General features: G+C 44.9%; 1 protein-coding gene across 3 annotated transcripts in view; it reads left to right on the forward strand.

Moving 5' to 3' along the window:
- The window catches only part of LOC137528849 (nesprin-2-like), a 132,577-nt gene that overhangs the window by 38,901 nt on the left and 76,518 nt on the right, over positions 1-17,158 (forward strand). The window contains exon 1 of one of the 3 annotated variants that reach the window (XM_068250519.1): positions 15,782-15,853. The exons of the other annotated variants lie outside the window; for them this stretch is intronic. The gene's annotated coding sequence lies outside the window, so the exon portion shown is untranslated. Of the gene's footprint in view, positions 1-15,781; positions 15,854-17,158 lie in introns of those variants that run through there. 3 annotated transcript variants of the gene reach the window in all.

Below are 17,158 nucleotides of genomic sequence, written 5' to 3' on the forward strand. Positions count from 1 at the left end.
GGAAGTTCGGCTCAATTCATTGAAAAGAGCCAGAATTCCGATCACTACTGTTCAGAATCGATTCATTGAAAAGAGCCAGACTTCCCATCACTAGGTTCAGTCCTGCTGCTCTGAATCGATTCTGAACAGTAGAGATAGGAAGTCCGGCTCTTTTCAATGAATCGATTCATTGAAAAGAGCCGGATTTCCCATCACTTCTGCTGTGTTTTCTTCCTGGAGCGGCCGCTGATTGGCTGGCGGAACACGTGATGCGGAGTGTTCCGATCACGTGGTCCCCGCAAGGTATGAGACAAAAAAGGCGCACCAACAGCCGCACAACGCGGCTCACTCTGTCGTCCACCTCCAACACCACCAGGCGTTGCGTTAGGGGCACGTTATGCGACCATAACGTCCCCTAAAACGCAACGTTCTAGTGGGAAAGAGACCTTCGGATAGGGTAGGGGAGCCATTAGACGCCATGGAACTTTATAAGGGGGAGAGGTGGCCACTAGACATTGAGGTTGGCCCGCATCTTGGTCCCAGTGTTCACTATTGGCCCACTTTGTGTTTTTTGAATTTGACACCGCTGCTTTAACCTCCTTAGCAGTAACCACGAGCTAGACTCAGGGTGGAAAACCGGAGCTTGGAGTGGTAACCCCGAGCTACACTCGTGGTAGCCGCCAGGAGGTTCATCTAGAGCATTGCGCGCAGCGGGCGTTCTCATTCACCTCCTGGGCGATCCAGACGCTGGCGGCCATTCCTCTTCCTGTCCACGGAGGCTCTGCATCCCCCTGGTGAGATCGCCAACAGTCACGACGACAGCCGGCAATCTCACTATAGGGTTACAGCGCCACCCGGAGGACGGAGGTCAAACTGCAGCGCTGAATCCCAGGGAGGTTAGTAAGTGCACGGGCTGCACCAGGCTTTATCGTGGTATGATTTTTTTTCTTGCTTTTCGGGTCTAAAAGCACATGAAAAAATTGTTCCGCTTTTAGACCCTAAAAGGAAGGGGAGGGGGGAAGTCCTGTTAGAACAACACCAGATAAGAGAATACTTTTAGACTGGTTGCACGTGGTCATTTTTCAAACTATGCAATCCTGCGGATTGCGTAGAGATTGTGTCAATCGTGCATCAATACATGTCTGTGACAGATGATCATATAAGCGAGTCTGAATGATGTCATCACACAGCGACGTGGTCACTCACACCTTCTAGATATTGATTATGAAGGCCATTTAACGCGGTCATTGTCATTTCAATCTGCAGCACTTAACTGTACCTATGTGGTTTCGCTGTTGTAAAACTCACTCTGGGCTGGTGCACACCAAAACCCGCTAGCAGATCCGCAAAACGCTAGCAGATTTTTAAACGCTTTTTTTTATTTTTATGAGGCGTTTTGCTAGCGTTTTGCGGATTGCTGCTGCGGTTTTCAGTATAGTAGATTTCATATATTGTTACAGTAAAGCTGTTACTGAACAGCTTCTGTAACAAAAACGCCTGCAAAACCGCTCTGAAGTGCCGTTTTTCAGAGCGGTTTGCGTTTTTCCTATACTTAACATTGAGGCAGAAACGCATCCGCAATCCAAAATCTGCAGCAGCCCGGGAGTATGCGTTTCTGCAAAACGCCTCCCGCTCTGGTGTGCACCAGCCCATTGAAATACATTACCCTAGCGGATCCGCACCCGCAAGCAGATCGCAAACAGCAGCGGAAACGCTCCGGTGTGCACTAGGCCTCTGTGTATATTTGCATTTACACCTGTCACTATATTTCCAGGGTAATCGTCCCTTTTTAGCCTGTGAACCAGCGTGCAGGAAGAGCTGATCGCTGCTCCTCAGTGGTGATCCTGGTATTCTAATGGATCTTTATGTACATTGTGTGTGTCTCATCTCCTGTCTGGAGCAGCTGACACCCAGTGTCAATATTTACCTGAGGTTTCTGCTTTGATATCAAACAGAGATAGGAGACTTGGCTGAGCTGAGTATCTGTAGCACGTATACACAGAGCACATGCTTCACACTGCAGGTGATCCCTGCTATGATGGGCACACTGGAGTTGTTGAAAACTGCTATCCCCCACTGGCGCTACAGCAGGAGTTGTCTGGCACTGACTGTTGCTTTTAAAAGCCACTAATTGGCACTGATAAACAGTTACCACTTTTAAAGCGGACCTGGACTCAAAACTTCCTCTCTACTCTAAAAGATAAGCAACAGCATATAACCTTTAAAGTAAAAACATGTCTTTGTTACAGCTGATAGAAATCTTGCAATAAATCTTCAGTGGTAACCTCTGGAAGCAGACATCGGGTTAACATCCTGTGTTTACAAATCAGCGGTTATGCCGTGGCAGCCTACTGACACAGTTGAGAGATTAAATTACAACTTGTGCTTAGTCACAGATGAGGGTGAATTAGTCAGGCTAATCTCTCTAAATACATACAGGGTGCATTTCTCTATGTTTTCCTTCTGTCCTGTGCAAGAGTTCAGGTCCACTTTAAGCCTGGCATTGACCGGTGGTTTTAGTAGAGCTTAACTGCTTGTTGGGGTTTGGTATAGCTTCAGAGGCATAACTAGAAATCAAGGGTGCCCCCAGCAATACATAGATGGGCCCCTCTCAAAGCTCAGATGCCTTTTTTCCATTCCCAGGGGTCATATAGCAACTGTAGTCATCATGGTCTCCCCATTCATAAGAACTGTGGCCACAACACCTGATTGGGAACTTCCCCCCCCCCCCCCAAGGAGGATTCCCATTGGTCTTTTGCAAACCAATGGGAGCCTGCTGCTTCTGATGGGGCTTTGGGATGGGTATACTGGCATTTCTAGCATGCAGAGGACCTGAACAGCGGAAGAATGTGAATGTGATGGTGACGCACAAATGGAACGGATGGAACCAGATGAAAAACTGATGCCCAGGGGCATAACAATAGATCCTGCAAGGGATGCAGCCTCAGGGGGGCCCAGAAGCCACAGGAGGCCCCCGTCCTGAGAGACTGATAATTAAGGGCAAGGAGAGAGAAAACTTTCTGCTCTCTGCACAATTGTTCTAATGACTGCCTCTGCTCAGCGACTGATGAGAAATCATACATAGTTTTTCAGAAAAAGATTACCAGACAGTCCCTATTCAGTGTTTAGCAGGCTATTCTGTACAGTGCCCAGCCGCCTCCCGCTCTACCTCTTCCCAAATGCTGCGTACTGTAGTGATGCTGGAGAAGTCTTTAGAGCTAGTTCTGCTCCATGAAAGATGGACAGAGTGATTGTAATAAGCTGAGGCTAAGAGCACACTCCTCTGTTGTTTCTCTGTGTGCGTTTTCTGCACACCATGTGTGTCTGTATGTGTAAAGACATGCACGTTTTATCACAAAAGCTAATGTAATTGATAGAGAAAATGCGTGCGCCATCTAAAGTTTTGCAGGGGGGGGGGGGCATTGATTTCTAGTTACGCCCCTGCTGATGACATTGTAAGAAACTGATCCATTCCATAAATGGATCCGTTTTTTACAGGATCAGGTTTTTTTTTCAGATACCAGGTAATCCCCGATTCATGAACGAGATAGGGACTGTAGGTTCATTCTTAACCTGAACCTTTCCATAAGTCGGAACACTGTGCCTTCTCTGTCCCCTGTTCCTCCTCTGTGCCCCCCTGTGCCTCCAGTGTCCCTCTCTGTGTCACCTCCGTTCCCCTGTGCCTTCAGTGTCTCCATATGTCACCTCAATTCCCCTGTGCCTTCAGCGTCCCCCAACTGTGTCACCTCTGTCCCCCTGTGCCCTCGGTGTACCACAGCAAAAAGTTGTTTAAAAAACATTTTTTTTCCTTTTAATTTTTGTAAAGAAGATTTTCTGAAAAACAAGGCCTTTTGGAAAAAAAAAATCACTTCACAGCATTTTGCATTTCCAGGCCGTTCGTATTGGCAGGTCATTTGTAACTTGGTGTTTGTAAGTCGGGGACTACCTGTACAGTGTGAATCTAGCAGGAGGCAGACAGAGCCAGATGTGCAGAGTCTGTAGTGTCTTTATAAGTACAGAAAAATCTATGAATATTACACTTCTCGCAGCAGGGGATGTTGATGAAACTTGATAAGATCCATACATTGCTGAAACACACGTCCAGCATACAGCAGAGGTGTATGCCCAGCTTCACATTTGTCTGTCCAGTAAGCTGATCCCTGTGGAGGTACAGGACGCATAACCTCCCTTTGTGTCAGGCTTGTATGTACATAATCACAACATGGGTGTGTCTGTATTAATCTCTATAGAGGCACAGTCACTTGGCCAAGATCTGATAAACAATAGGGAAGCATTATTTGGAACAGGATTGGCGTTCGTTTGGACTAATGCTTTAAAACAAGCCTTGCAAATGACTTTGCCGAAGGAAAAAAAAATCCCACAAGAAGAATTGGCAGTTACTGGTAAACCCAACCCGGCCTTAGAACTCCATTTTCAGTTGCCGCAAGTTAAAACTTGAAACTGCTGTTTAAAGTGACAGTACTTCTAAAGCAAAAGTTGAAACTATTGCATGTTACATTTTATTTTTAATTTTTTTTAAAGTGGGCTGATAACTACTACTACATGTGACCCAGGAAATGCTTTGTACATGTTAGAAAGTATACTAAGGGCCTATTTCCGCTGGGGTGCTGCGTCCATTTTCGATTTGGACTCGGCACCCATGCTTGTGCGAAGCCCCACTTAAATCGCTATAGCCGTGGATGCGTGTTGCTGTAAACTGCAGCATGTGATACGAATGGCAACGGCATGCGATTCAGACGCAAGCCTATTGACGGCATAGGAAGCATTTCCCTGCTCGAATCGCATGCAGGGAAACTCTGCAGTAGTCACAGGCCCTAAAACAATTTCACTGTAGTTCACGAGGTGATAAAAATGGGAACTTAAAATGTAAAATACGTGTAAACCCATTCAAATAAGAAGTATGTTTCTTCCAGAGTAAAATGAGCCATAAATCACTTTTTTACTATGTTGCTGTCACTTACAGAAGGCAGTAGAAATCTGACAGAACAGGTTTTGGAGTAGTCCATGTTCTCATGGGGGTTCTCAGGGGTTTCTTTATTTTCAAAAGCACTTAGTCAATGAATGAATGAATGAATGTGCATCTTCAAAGAGCTCTGTGCATTGTTTCATGTTTAAATTAATTCACGGTAGCTGCAGATACAATTTTGCGAGTGAATTGACCCTATTGTGGGAATTCTATAATTTTTTTTTATCACTTATGGTCGATTATTTTCTATTCTTACCTTTTGATTGGTATTATCGGATCAGACAGTCAATTGTCTATGGAAATTGTAGCTTTATTGGATAGCTGGTGTCCCACACAATCATCACACATCCCAACCTGCTACAGCTGCCATGGTAACATACAGCATAAAGACATAAACATGACAGATGAAAGTATGCTAAAACTTCAGCCATGAGCATCATCTACCTACCCTCCTACCTGCTCAGCAAAAACACCTTCTAATAGATGTTTTACTTTCTCACACATAAGGAATTTACACAATACTTGTGAAACTATTAAACATTTGATTAGAACAGTTATTTTATACTATTATTTGTACTGTCAAAGAATTCTGACCTTGGCTTGATAGAGGGACATGCTAATAAGCAAAGTCGCTGTTGAATAAAACTCTCCGCAACTATAATCAATATAACAAACCTTTTTTCCACTACCTTATCTGATATGGTGTTTCAGTAGAATATAAATCCTAGAGTGCTAGTTCACCTCTGTACCTGTTGGTGAGGATGTCATTGTATCTAGGCAATGACTGCATGTTTTGACATAAGAATGTGGCTATGGTAAACCATGATCAAATATCTTGTTTCACAAATCTGGGTTTACTTATTTTGCAAGAAAGTGGAATGTGTACTTTAAATGTGTTCTGCATCTTGAGTTGATTTGTTTAAGGTGAGACCTCACTGGCTAAGCGAATGGGTGACCTCATTTTATCACAACAGCCTGAGAGAAAATCTTCAGTCTGCTTCTCACACTTGGGAACTAGCCTGTGGCTGCTGGCAAGACGGGTTGGATGAGGGGTTTGTAAGTGAGATATCTGTAGTGTAATGGCAATACATACACATTGTTCTGTTTCTGCAATCAGAGAGCTGGTTTTCTCTTTCTGTTTTTTTAAGATAGAAATGTGAAAAGGTTTAAAGCCTCAGCAAGTATTTTAACTGTTCTAAATATATGTTCTATGAACTGGCAGAAAGGATAGTCAGTTGCTGATAACGGCAGCCAATCAGATTTTATGGAACCTTTTTTTGAAGGCCAAGTGTGAGGATTGGTTGCCATGCCAACCCCTGGGTACCACTCCAGGCCTCCCTTTCACACAACTATATAGTGAAGGTTAGCTGTTTAGAGGTGCTGACATTACTACAGAGCAGTGTTGTGTGGATGTGCTGTTACTGAGGGGAAATGTTTGAGGTTGTGGAAAATATCATTTTATTTTTGTTCCCGGTTTGAATCTCAGCCAGGCCACTATCTGTACAGAGTTTGTATGTTCTCCCATGTCTGTGTGGGTTTCCTCCAGGGACTTCCATTTACTCCCACATCACTAAAACATACACATAACTTAATTTGCTTCCTCCGAAATCGGCCCTTGACTACTATAGACATATGACTATGGTAGTGATTAGACTTAAAGATAAGCCGTTTCATTTCTCCTGGTCTTCAAATATTAAAGGCGGCCGTACATCAAGCGACTTGGCGGCTGATCGACCATCCGATTCGATTATTATAATTGGATGAAAATCGGTGCCAAGTACATGCTCGACCGACAATGCAACCAGTTTCGGGACAAAAATTGGTCGCATTGTAGATCGCGCGTGCTGCAAGATGTTGGGCTGACTTGCTCAATCGGTGCGCTGCAGGAACGTTGTGCAATTTCGTGTCGATCAACGAACGCGGCGAAACCCCCGAGCCTGTCAACTAATGATAAATGCCCCCCGGTGCCCCATACAATACCAAATATGTGGGACCACTGAATGTAAATCACGGGAGGGGGCTCCCCAAGTATGGGAGGTTATCTGTACGAGGTGGTGCCCTGATTTGGACAGATTATATATAGGATAATAAAGAACAGTCTTACATCAGTTTGAAAGTTTTAAAAAAAAGTTTATTGGATACCAATACAAAACAAAGCGTTTCTCGGGATTCACCTGCTTTCTCATATAGTATAGCAGGATTGATTTAGAGCGCCTAATCCTATATAATAGTAGGCAAGTGTCTCTGCGTCCCATGTCCCTGTGTGTGTGTATTTTACGTTGTGCGCATGTGCAGGAATGCAGAGACACTGCCCTGAGAGAATGACATGCGGCTCTTGAGAGCAGGGAAGGATGGGCCCGGAAGGACGGGCCCAGAAAGGGGGCACACGCGGTGGGTATGTGCGCTCGCTCGTGCATGCTAATGAGGTAGAGGGAGCGAGGCAGTGCGGGGGCCTTAGGCCTAGTAATAGTAATATGAGCTCTGAATCCATGCTACAATACTCAGAGACACTATTGTATTGACCTGAGGAAGTGGGTGAATCCCAAGAAACGCATTGTTTTGTATTGGTGTCCAATAAACATTTTAACCTCCATATAGAGTTAGGCCCCGTTCACATCTGAGCGCTTTGACGGCGATTTCGGCAAACCGCTCAAGCACTAGCGCTTTTTAAAGCACTAATGCCATAATACTCTATGATCCCATTCTCACTTGGGCAATTTGCGTTAATCACCGGCGATTAACGCAAATCGCCAAACGCAAATTTGCATTCTGCATCACTTTCAGGCAATTTCCCAGCGATCGCGTTTAGTGCTATAGAAGTGCTAATCGCAATTACGAAAAAGTGTGAATGTGATTTTTTTCGCTTTAATTGCCAAAAACGCTAGCAAAAGCGCTAGCGTTTTGCAAGTGTGAATGGGGCCTTAAGACTGTTTATTATTTATCCCATATTTAATCTGTCCAAATTAAGGCCTCTTCCTCCATCTTGTACCGTATATCAATCAAAAGAATAGTTTGAAATGTTGGAAGACTCTGTCCAGAGGGGGTGTGAGGGGGGGGGGGTTGCGGTGGGGGGTTGTTGGCTGTATACCGCTGTACTGCATTATATGGCATCACAATAGCGGTTTCATCAATTTTCAATAGGATTCCTCCCAAAATCCAAAGATGCCCATAAATTACCTGAATCTCCACCGAGAGATTTAGGGCCCGTTTCCACTAGTGCGGTGCGCAATCGCTGCATATCACCGCTGACAAAATCGCATGCGGATGCGATTCCGCATGCGTTTTTTACAGCTTGCATGCGATTTCGCATAGGCAGGGTATATGCGATTTTAACCATGTCACTGCCTGTGTCAATTTACATTACTTTCAATGCGAAATCGCGGGGAAAACGCATGCAAAAAACGCATGCGATTTCCCTATTAAATACATTGCCTGCGATTCGCCTGCATTCCACACGCAGGGGAATTCTGCAGGGTCTACCGTGCAGAAAAATCCTGCACATAAAAACGCAAATGAAAACTGACAAGTGGAAACAGTCCCATCCACTTGTATTGCTTATGCGAATCCGCATGCGTTGACTGCATGCGGATTCGCGCTAGTGGAAACGGGCCCTAAGGGATTGACTTTATTGGGCGACCAGCAACCGTGTGCAAGCAAAGATCCTGGCGACTCTCTTTCGCTTATAGAGCTGAAATATGTTGTTCCTCTCTGCTCTGAAGCCAAACATCGATTCTGTGTCAATCAAAAACGTGAACAGTAGCTGAATCCCACACAAACAACCAATATTTTCCATCCTGCCCAATCCAATAAATTGGTCGATTTGATCAGACATCAGCCAATTTCCATCGATCGAGCAGAATGAAGTATAATTGATTCCCTCTGATAAAATGATTGAATCAAATGGTTGATTGAACAGGAAAATTGAGTAATGTATGGGCACCCAACTGAAGTGAGAAGAATATGGAGGCTGCTATATTTATTTCCTTTTAAATAATACCAGTTACCTGACAGTACTGCTGGCCTGTTTGGCTGCAGTAGTTTTTTTATTTAAGTATTTATATAGCGCCGACATATTACATAGCGCTGTACAGAGTATATATTGTCTTGTCACTTAGCTGTCCCTCAGAGGAGCTCACAATCTAATCCCTACCATAGTCATACTGTATGTCTATGTATGTATCGTAATCTAGGGCCAATTTAGGGGGAGAACAATTAACTTATCTGTATGTTTTTGGGATGTGGGGGGAAAACCAGAGTGCCTGGAGGAAACCCACGCAGACACTGGGAGAACATACAAACACCTTGCAGATGTTGACCTGGCTAGGATTCGGGAACTGGGGGCGCAGCGCTGCAAGGTGAGAGCACTAACCACTACGCCATTGTTCTGCCCTGTAGTCTCAAAATATCACCAGAAACAAGAATGCAGCTAATCTTGTCAGATCTGACAATAATGTCAGAAGCACCAGATATGCTGCATGCTTGTTCAGGGTCTATGGCTAAAGCTACGTACACGCATACGACAACGATCGTTCATTGTGAACGACGAATGATCTTTTAATTGACGAAAGAACGACCTAGCTTTTAAAGGTGTGTAACGATCTGATCGTTTGTTAACGAACGATCCAGAACAACATCACATACTGTTCCTGGAAGTTACATCATAGCAAGTTTCGCCCACACTTGACGAACGGTTCAAAACATACGTTACACTATAAAACTAACGTTACGCGTATGACATAACTAAATTTCTATTTCATACTGTCGGTATGTAGTAGAGCATCTAGATAATATAGTGTTGACAAAACATACAAAAATACACTTTGTCCTGTTAAAATAAAAATGATGGTATAATCATGTAGTATACAAGGCATCACTGGGCACAATCATAGAACAAACGTTACATTGCGAGGGGAAAATGTAATGTGCTGTGACTATAAAACGAAGTGCGCATGTCTTGCCTGCTATGAATGACCATTTGTTAACGATGTACTACTTTTGCTAACGATCGTCGTTTAAAAAAATCCGCCAGGACAGATCTTTTCGTTTTTAATGATCTAGCTCGTCCATCGTTTGACTTAATGATCGTTGGCTGTTTTTTTAAACGATCGTTGTTTGAAATGATCGGGGAACGATTGTTTCAAACTACTATAGTCGCATGTGTGTACGCACCTTTAGGCTTTGTTTCCACTACAGCGGAGAACTGACATTTTTTGTCTGTTCTTGACCCAGAGTAAACGGCTCCTATTTTATACATAGGAGCCGTTCACCCTTGTCACACTGCAACAGATTTGCAGGATCCATTGCAGTAAATGGACCGCACTTCTGTGCAATCCGCGATTATCCTGGGCAAGCGGATGCGTTCCCCCATATAGCCTATGGGGGAGTGTATCTGCCCTAGGCTACAGCCAGACCACGGCGGACACTACACTGTCCGCTTCCACTGGCCACACGTGGTACGGCAGCAAGTGGGAACACAGCCTGAGGGTAGAAACACACTAGGCAGTGCGGGAAAGGTAGTGTTTTGCTGCATATGCATTTGTGCGTTTTTCTTCTGCGTTTTTTCCTGCACATTCAGGTTTTTCTTTTGCGTGCGTTTTAATGTGTTTGCAGTTCGCATGTATAAATCGCATATGCGTTTTGCATGCAAATTTTTTTTTATGTGTTTTATGCAAATCACTAGTAAGTCAACAGATAGCGGAAATACAGCATCAAATTTAATTTAAAAAAAAAATGCATAAAAAAAACCACACACACAAACCTCATAAAAAACGCACTAAAACACAATACCTCAGTATCACCATTGACTTTTATTATGTGCATTTTAGATGCATTTTGGGAAAATATGCAGCAAGACCAGCGTTTTTGAAAACGCACATTGCAGATCGCAAACATATGCGTTTTTTCATGCGGCCATTGACTTGCATTATGTGCGTTTTTACTCACATTAATCACGCGATTCCCGCTCAAGGCAAACCATTAGCGTTTTTTTAAAAAAAACGCTACAACATGTAACACTATGGCAGTGTCCTCACTGCCGCGTTTGCAGTTAGCGTTAACCGCAAACGTGTTACATGCAGCGGTTTGCCGGCGACTTGCGATTAAGATTTTGCGATCGCGATTAGAGTGCATAGCACCGCTAATCGCGATCGCTCATAAACCGCCGCAGTGTCCAGTGATTTGTCCACGTTAGTCGTGGAAAAATCACTCACGCAAAACACCGATGGTAATCACCGGCGTTTTCCAGTTTTAGATGTGAACGGACCCTTAGAGGCAGATGATCAGCAGGACTGCCAAGGCAACTGGTACTGCTTACAAAGAAATGAATATAGCAGCCTCCATATCCCTCTCAATTCAGTTTTCCTTTAAGTGAGAAAAGTACAGTTTGTGCTTACAGTAGGCTAGCTAGCTGCAAATGGAAATGGATAAATGTTTTTTTTAAAAAATAACTTTAGAGAGAACCCGAGGTGGCGTTCTGACAATGAAATCCGCATACAGAGGCTGGGTCTGCCTATACAGCCCAGCCTCTGTTGCTATCCAGATCCACCCTAAGCCCCCCGGCGCTCTGCGATCACCCATAAATCACAGCCACGCTATGCGGCTATGTTTACCTCTGTATTGTCAGTCTCGGCTCTCCCCCCGCCTCCTGCATAGCTCCGGTCCCCGCCCGCGTCCCTTCCCTCCAATCAGCAAGGAGGGAAGGGTGCGGGCTGGGACCGGAGCTATGCAGGAGGCGGAGGGAGCAGCAGACTGACAGTACAAGGTAAACAGCCCGCTGTGACACGCTGCGTGTCGGCAGAACGGCTGTGATTTATGAGTGATCGCAGAGTTCAGGGGGGGCTTTGGGGGATCTGGATAGCAACAGAGGCTGGGCTGTATAGGCAGACCCAGCCTCTGTATTCGGATTTCATTGTCATAACCCCACCGCGGGTTCTCTTTAAATTGCAGAAAAAAACTCTTTGTGCAGTTTGGTCCACTTAGTGCCCAATCACCCATCTCCAATCTCATGTTCACAGCATGTAACGAGAATGACACAGATCATTTCAAGTATCAGTTTTGCGTGTCTGTAATGTAACCTGTGCAGGAGGCACAATAAAGTTTCTCTTAGCCGTGGTTGAATGTTTGTCTTCTGCGATCCTTGCTAGAACACTGGTGAGCGAGAGTGGCTTTCCTTTTAATGTGTTACCTGTTAACACGTAGTCATTTGCACTGACCCAGTTGGACCATAAACTGCTAGATAGATTGCCCAGGTTTTGCTCCTTGTAAAGATAATTGCTGGATGCCACAGCCACATAAACCTGGCTACATGAGAGGCAAAGGTATCACTCCAGTAAGCTTATAAAGATCAGAATGCTCAGCAACGGCTGCCCAGCTATTACCCGACACTCCCAGAGACTTCGAGTAATCACCATCATTAGACGTTATTACTAAGCGGCCAATAATATCTATCTTCAGAGGGAAACTGAAATCTGTTGAGTAAACTGTTCTTGGAGACGAGGTACACGATCGCAAGAAGGGAAAACTGTTATTATGCGGGAAGTCGGGTTTTCCCCTAGTAAATCCCAGTTCCAGGTAAAGATTTATACATACCATCTGGTAGTTTAGTAATGACAGTCCTCAACTGTTACATTTCTTGTGTCAAATGAAGCTTCTATAGTGTAACATCCAGTTTTAAATATTTGGTTAGGCGATCTGAAAAAGCCTGAATAAAAGAAGTGGTGTATCTAGAGGGGTACAGGCATAGCTCTTGCCATACGTGCCAGAGCACGTATACGGGGGTACGGGGGTGGACTACTTATACTGGGCACCTCTGGCTACCTATACTGGGGAGTATACCTCTGGTTACCTATACTGGAAAGACTCCTCCGTCTTAATATTGTGGACAAATCTAGCTACCTACTGGTGGGATTGGGCAATTTCAGTGTTTGGCATGGGTGCCCAGAAACACCCCTGAATAGCTTGCTCTCCACGCATTAATCACAAGTAACCACAGTGGTTACTCGTGATTTAAATTGGCTCTAATTACCGCAGCTGAGCGGCTAGATGCGGCAGGGTTCATTACCCCTAATGCCGCTCTCCGCTCAGCGTTTCAATGAGGCTTGCAAGCATCTATTGCAGGGGTCTCAAACTCACGGCCCTCGATACAATATTTTGTGGCCCTCGCCGGCAAAAGCTTCCTTATAGTTCGCTTCAGTGCTCCCAAGTAATCCACCACATCCCCGCCGCTAAACGAGGGCTGCAGAGGCCCCAAATCGCCCGGGGGGCAATCCGCCGGCATTTCCTGGAAGAGGCGGAGCTTTTAGCTTCAGCTCTGCCCCTCCTGACGTCAATCGCCGCACGGATCGCCGCCTCTCCCCACCCCTCTCTGTGAAGGAAGAGTGAGAGGGGCGGGCAGAGGCGGCGATGCGCCGCGATTGTGAAATTCCTTATGCGTCCCAGCCTTATCCTGACTTTGCCTCCTGCGGCCCCCCAGGTAAATTGAGTTTGAGAACCCTGATCTATTGGAAGCGTTGCAAGCCTCGCTATGGAAGAGGAAGTGCACCAAGGCTTGCAACGCATCCATTCGGACGCTTGCACCTCATTGAAGCGGAGAGCGGCATTAGGGGTAACGAACCCTGCAACATCTAGCCGCTCATCTACGGTAATTAGAGCTAATTTGAATCATGAGTAACCACTGTGGTTACTCGTGATTAATCCATGGAGGGCAAGGCTACCCATGCACATGTATAATCATGCTTTTCAGACAGCAAAAGTTGGTGTGACGCAGCTTGAGCTAAACTAGAAGACTGCTGCCCTGGTGGTCTTTACTTCCGGTATCCCTACTTACGTTAAAGGGAACCTCAACTGAGAAGGATATGGATTTTCCTTTTAAAACAATACCAGTTGCCTGACTCTCCTGCTGAGCCTGTGTCTTTAATACTGTCTGTTAACCTCCTTAGCGGTAACCCCGTGTGTGACACGGGGTAAGCCGCCGGAGGGTGCCGCTCAGGCCCTGCTGGGCCGATTTACTTAATTTTTTTTTGCTGGACGCAGCTAGCACTTTGCTAGCTGCGCCAGCACCCCGATCGCCGCCGCCGCGCGCCCGATCGCCGCTATCCGGTGCGGCGCGCGGCCCCCCCCCCCCAGACCCCGAGCGCTGCCTGGCCAATCAGTGCCAGGCAGCGCCGAGGGGTGGATCGGGTCTCCCAATGACGTCCCGACGTCGTTGACGTCGGTGACGTCATTCCGCCCCGTCGCCATGGCGACGGGGGAAGCCCTCCAGGAAATCCCGTTCTTTAAACGGGATTTCCTGATCGCCTATCGCCGGAGGCGATCGGCGGGGCTGGGGGGATGCCGCTGAGCAGCGGCTATCATGTAGCGAGCCCTCGGCTCGCTACATGATTTAAAAAAAAAATAATTTAAAAAAAACTGCTGCGCTGCCCCCTGGCGGTATTTTTCATACCGCCAAGGGGGTTAAACAAGGTGTATATGAGATCTGCAGATATCAGACTATGAATGCATTTTGCAGGAACGGCTCTTTTGCAGGAACAGATCTTTTGCAGATACAGATCTGCTGAATGTGTACAGCATCTTTGTGTGCAGCATCTTGCAAAGATTTTTATATGATGGGAAGTTCAGCTCAATAGCGTAGACTGTGTAGAGTATGGCTCTTATACTACATGGAAGGGGGTAAAATTGGTCTAAGATCTTTCATTAATCTTTCAAGTGTGTACACACCATAAGGCTGGGCGCACACTTGTCAGTGCATGAAAGGTCGCGTTTTCTGTCGTGTTTTCGCATTTTTTTAATGCATTTGTGTTTCTTTCATGCACATGCATTTTTCTTGCATTTTAATGTATTTGTGGTTCGCATATACAAAACGTATATGTGTTTTGCATGCATTTTTATGTGTTTTATGCAAATTACTAGTAAGTTAACAGAAAGCGGAAATGCATCATAAAACATGTATTTATTTTTTATTTTAAAAAAGCATATCAAAACGCATGCAAAACGCACTTAAACGCAACACCTCTGTGTCACCATTGACTATCACTAGAGTTTTTTTAAAACCGTATATTATAAAATGCATACAAAACCCATATGCATTTTTATGCGGCCCATTGACTAACATTATATGCATAAATGCTGCAGTTTACGCAACGCTAGCATTTCTGCCTACTGTGTTCCCAGCCAAAAATGAACCAGTCAAATCCTGCTGAGGTAAAATTCGATAGTTTGCATGATAAGTAGTAGCAGATTTGCATATGATTTGCACCTGAATTGAATGCAAAGTGTGCAGAGAGTCTATATAGGTGCTGCACACTGAGCTGGTGGTCATTTCAGATGCAGCCTTAGTGGTATGCGCTGGCGTTCTCCTCGCTGTAAAATTCGATTGGTCCATTTTCAAGCTGCATAAATTTGCATTCAAAATTTGCATAATCCTGCATCAACTCTAAATTATTTGCATCTTCTTGCATACCCCCTTCCTGAATGGACCAGTTAGGCCTCCTTTCCAAGAACTGTTGATAGACAGTGAAATGCCTCTCAAACTCTCTCAACTGCTCACTGCTGCCTGGTAACTGCTTGTTGCTGCATGATAACTGCTTACTTCTGCCTGGTAACTGCTTGCTGTGCACACAGCTCAACAGTCCATGGAAAAGAGGCCTTAGGCATATCATTTCAAATACAGCTTGAGTGGCTTCATGCTCCGGCTGGGGGAGAGTTTTAGGCCTCTTTTCCACGGACAGTTGATAAGCAGTGAAATGCCTCTCAAACCAACCAACTGCTTGCTGCTTTCAGATAACTGCTCACTGCTGCTTGGTATCTGCTTGCTGATCAGTTCAACTGTCCGTGGAAAAGAGGCCTTAAGAAAGTGGAAAATCTACTTTGCCCGGAAAAATCCCTGCCTTGGTAAGCTAAATCTTTTTATGATTGTTCTAAAGCCAGGTACACACTTTCAATTATGATTGGCGAATCACTGACTAATTTTACCCCCTTCTCTGTACTAACCTTTTAGGGCTTGTTCACACAGAGTGTTTTGAAATCTTTTTTTAAATCGCTAGCGCTCTAAAGGGTAATAAAATTCAATGGGCTCTATTCACAATCATTTTCCGCTTGTGGTAAATTCCCAACTGAAAAAAGACCATCTTGACATTCACAAATTTTTACGTATGATTATTTACCGCATGCGTAAAATTGTACGCATTGTCTACCCGCATGCGTAAAAAATGCGGTAAAAGGCCACAAAGGTGGGTAATTTCCGCAAAAATTCTAAATTCACAACAACAAAAAAAAAGGGGGTGCCTTATTTCTGACTTAACTACCGATTATTTTATCACCTACTAGTACTTGGTGATATATTTTGCTTCCCATTGACTTAAATGGAGTCTGGAGCCTTTAGTGCTGTGTTTGCTGGACTTTCATTTTTTTTTTTTTTTTGGACAAGTTTTTTTTAAGCCAATTTTTTTTACACATGATTTCCGCATGTTTACTATGTAATTACGCATGTTTACTATGTAATTACGCATTTCCGTTTCCCGCAGAACATTTTTAGTGAATGTGGAAAAAATGCAGAAATTATCACTGGCGGTAAAAAAATCTCTGTACTTTTCTGTTAGCCGGGCGCATCCGATAGGTGGCGCTAATTACAGTAATAGTCACATAACAAAAGTGTAATGTTCTCCTTTTTTTTTTTTTTTTGTACTGGCCGTCTTACTGCGGCCAAATGTATTATCAGAAGTGAGTTAATTGAATTCAGTTAGGGCTCGTTTCCACCATAGCGAATCCGCATGCGGCGACGAGATGCGGATTCGCTTGTTACACTGAAGTGGCCAGGGCTGTTTCCACATGTGCGGCGCGCGGGAGCGATTTGGCTGCGGGCCAAATCTGCACGACGGGACCCACCGAATTCGCCTGCGTCGGGAATCCGTGCGAATCGCCGCTAATGTATTTAATAGTAAAAACGCATGCGTTTGTTACATGCGTTTTTACCCGCGATTTCGCGTGCGATTTTGCACCTTTTTCAATGTTATTTTGCCCTGGCAGTGTCATGGTTAATTTCGCATGGCACCCTGCCATGCGAAATCGCACGCGAAATCGCGGGTAAAAACGCATGCGGAAACGCATCCGCATGCGTTTTTACAAGCGTCGGAATGCCGGCGAAATCGCGTCGCAACAGTGGAAACGAGCCCTTAAGCTGGCAGCAATGTAACAGAT

The sequence above is a fragment of the Hyperolius riggenbachi genome, chromosome 8, assembly GCF_040937935.1.
Source record: "Hyperolius riggenbachi isolate aHypRig1 chromosome 8, aHypRig1.pri, whole genome shotgun sequence".
In the NCBI taxonomy this organism is placed as follows: Eukaryota; Metazoa; Chordata; class Amphibia; order Anura; family Hyperoliidae; genus Hyperolius; species Hyperolius riggenbachi.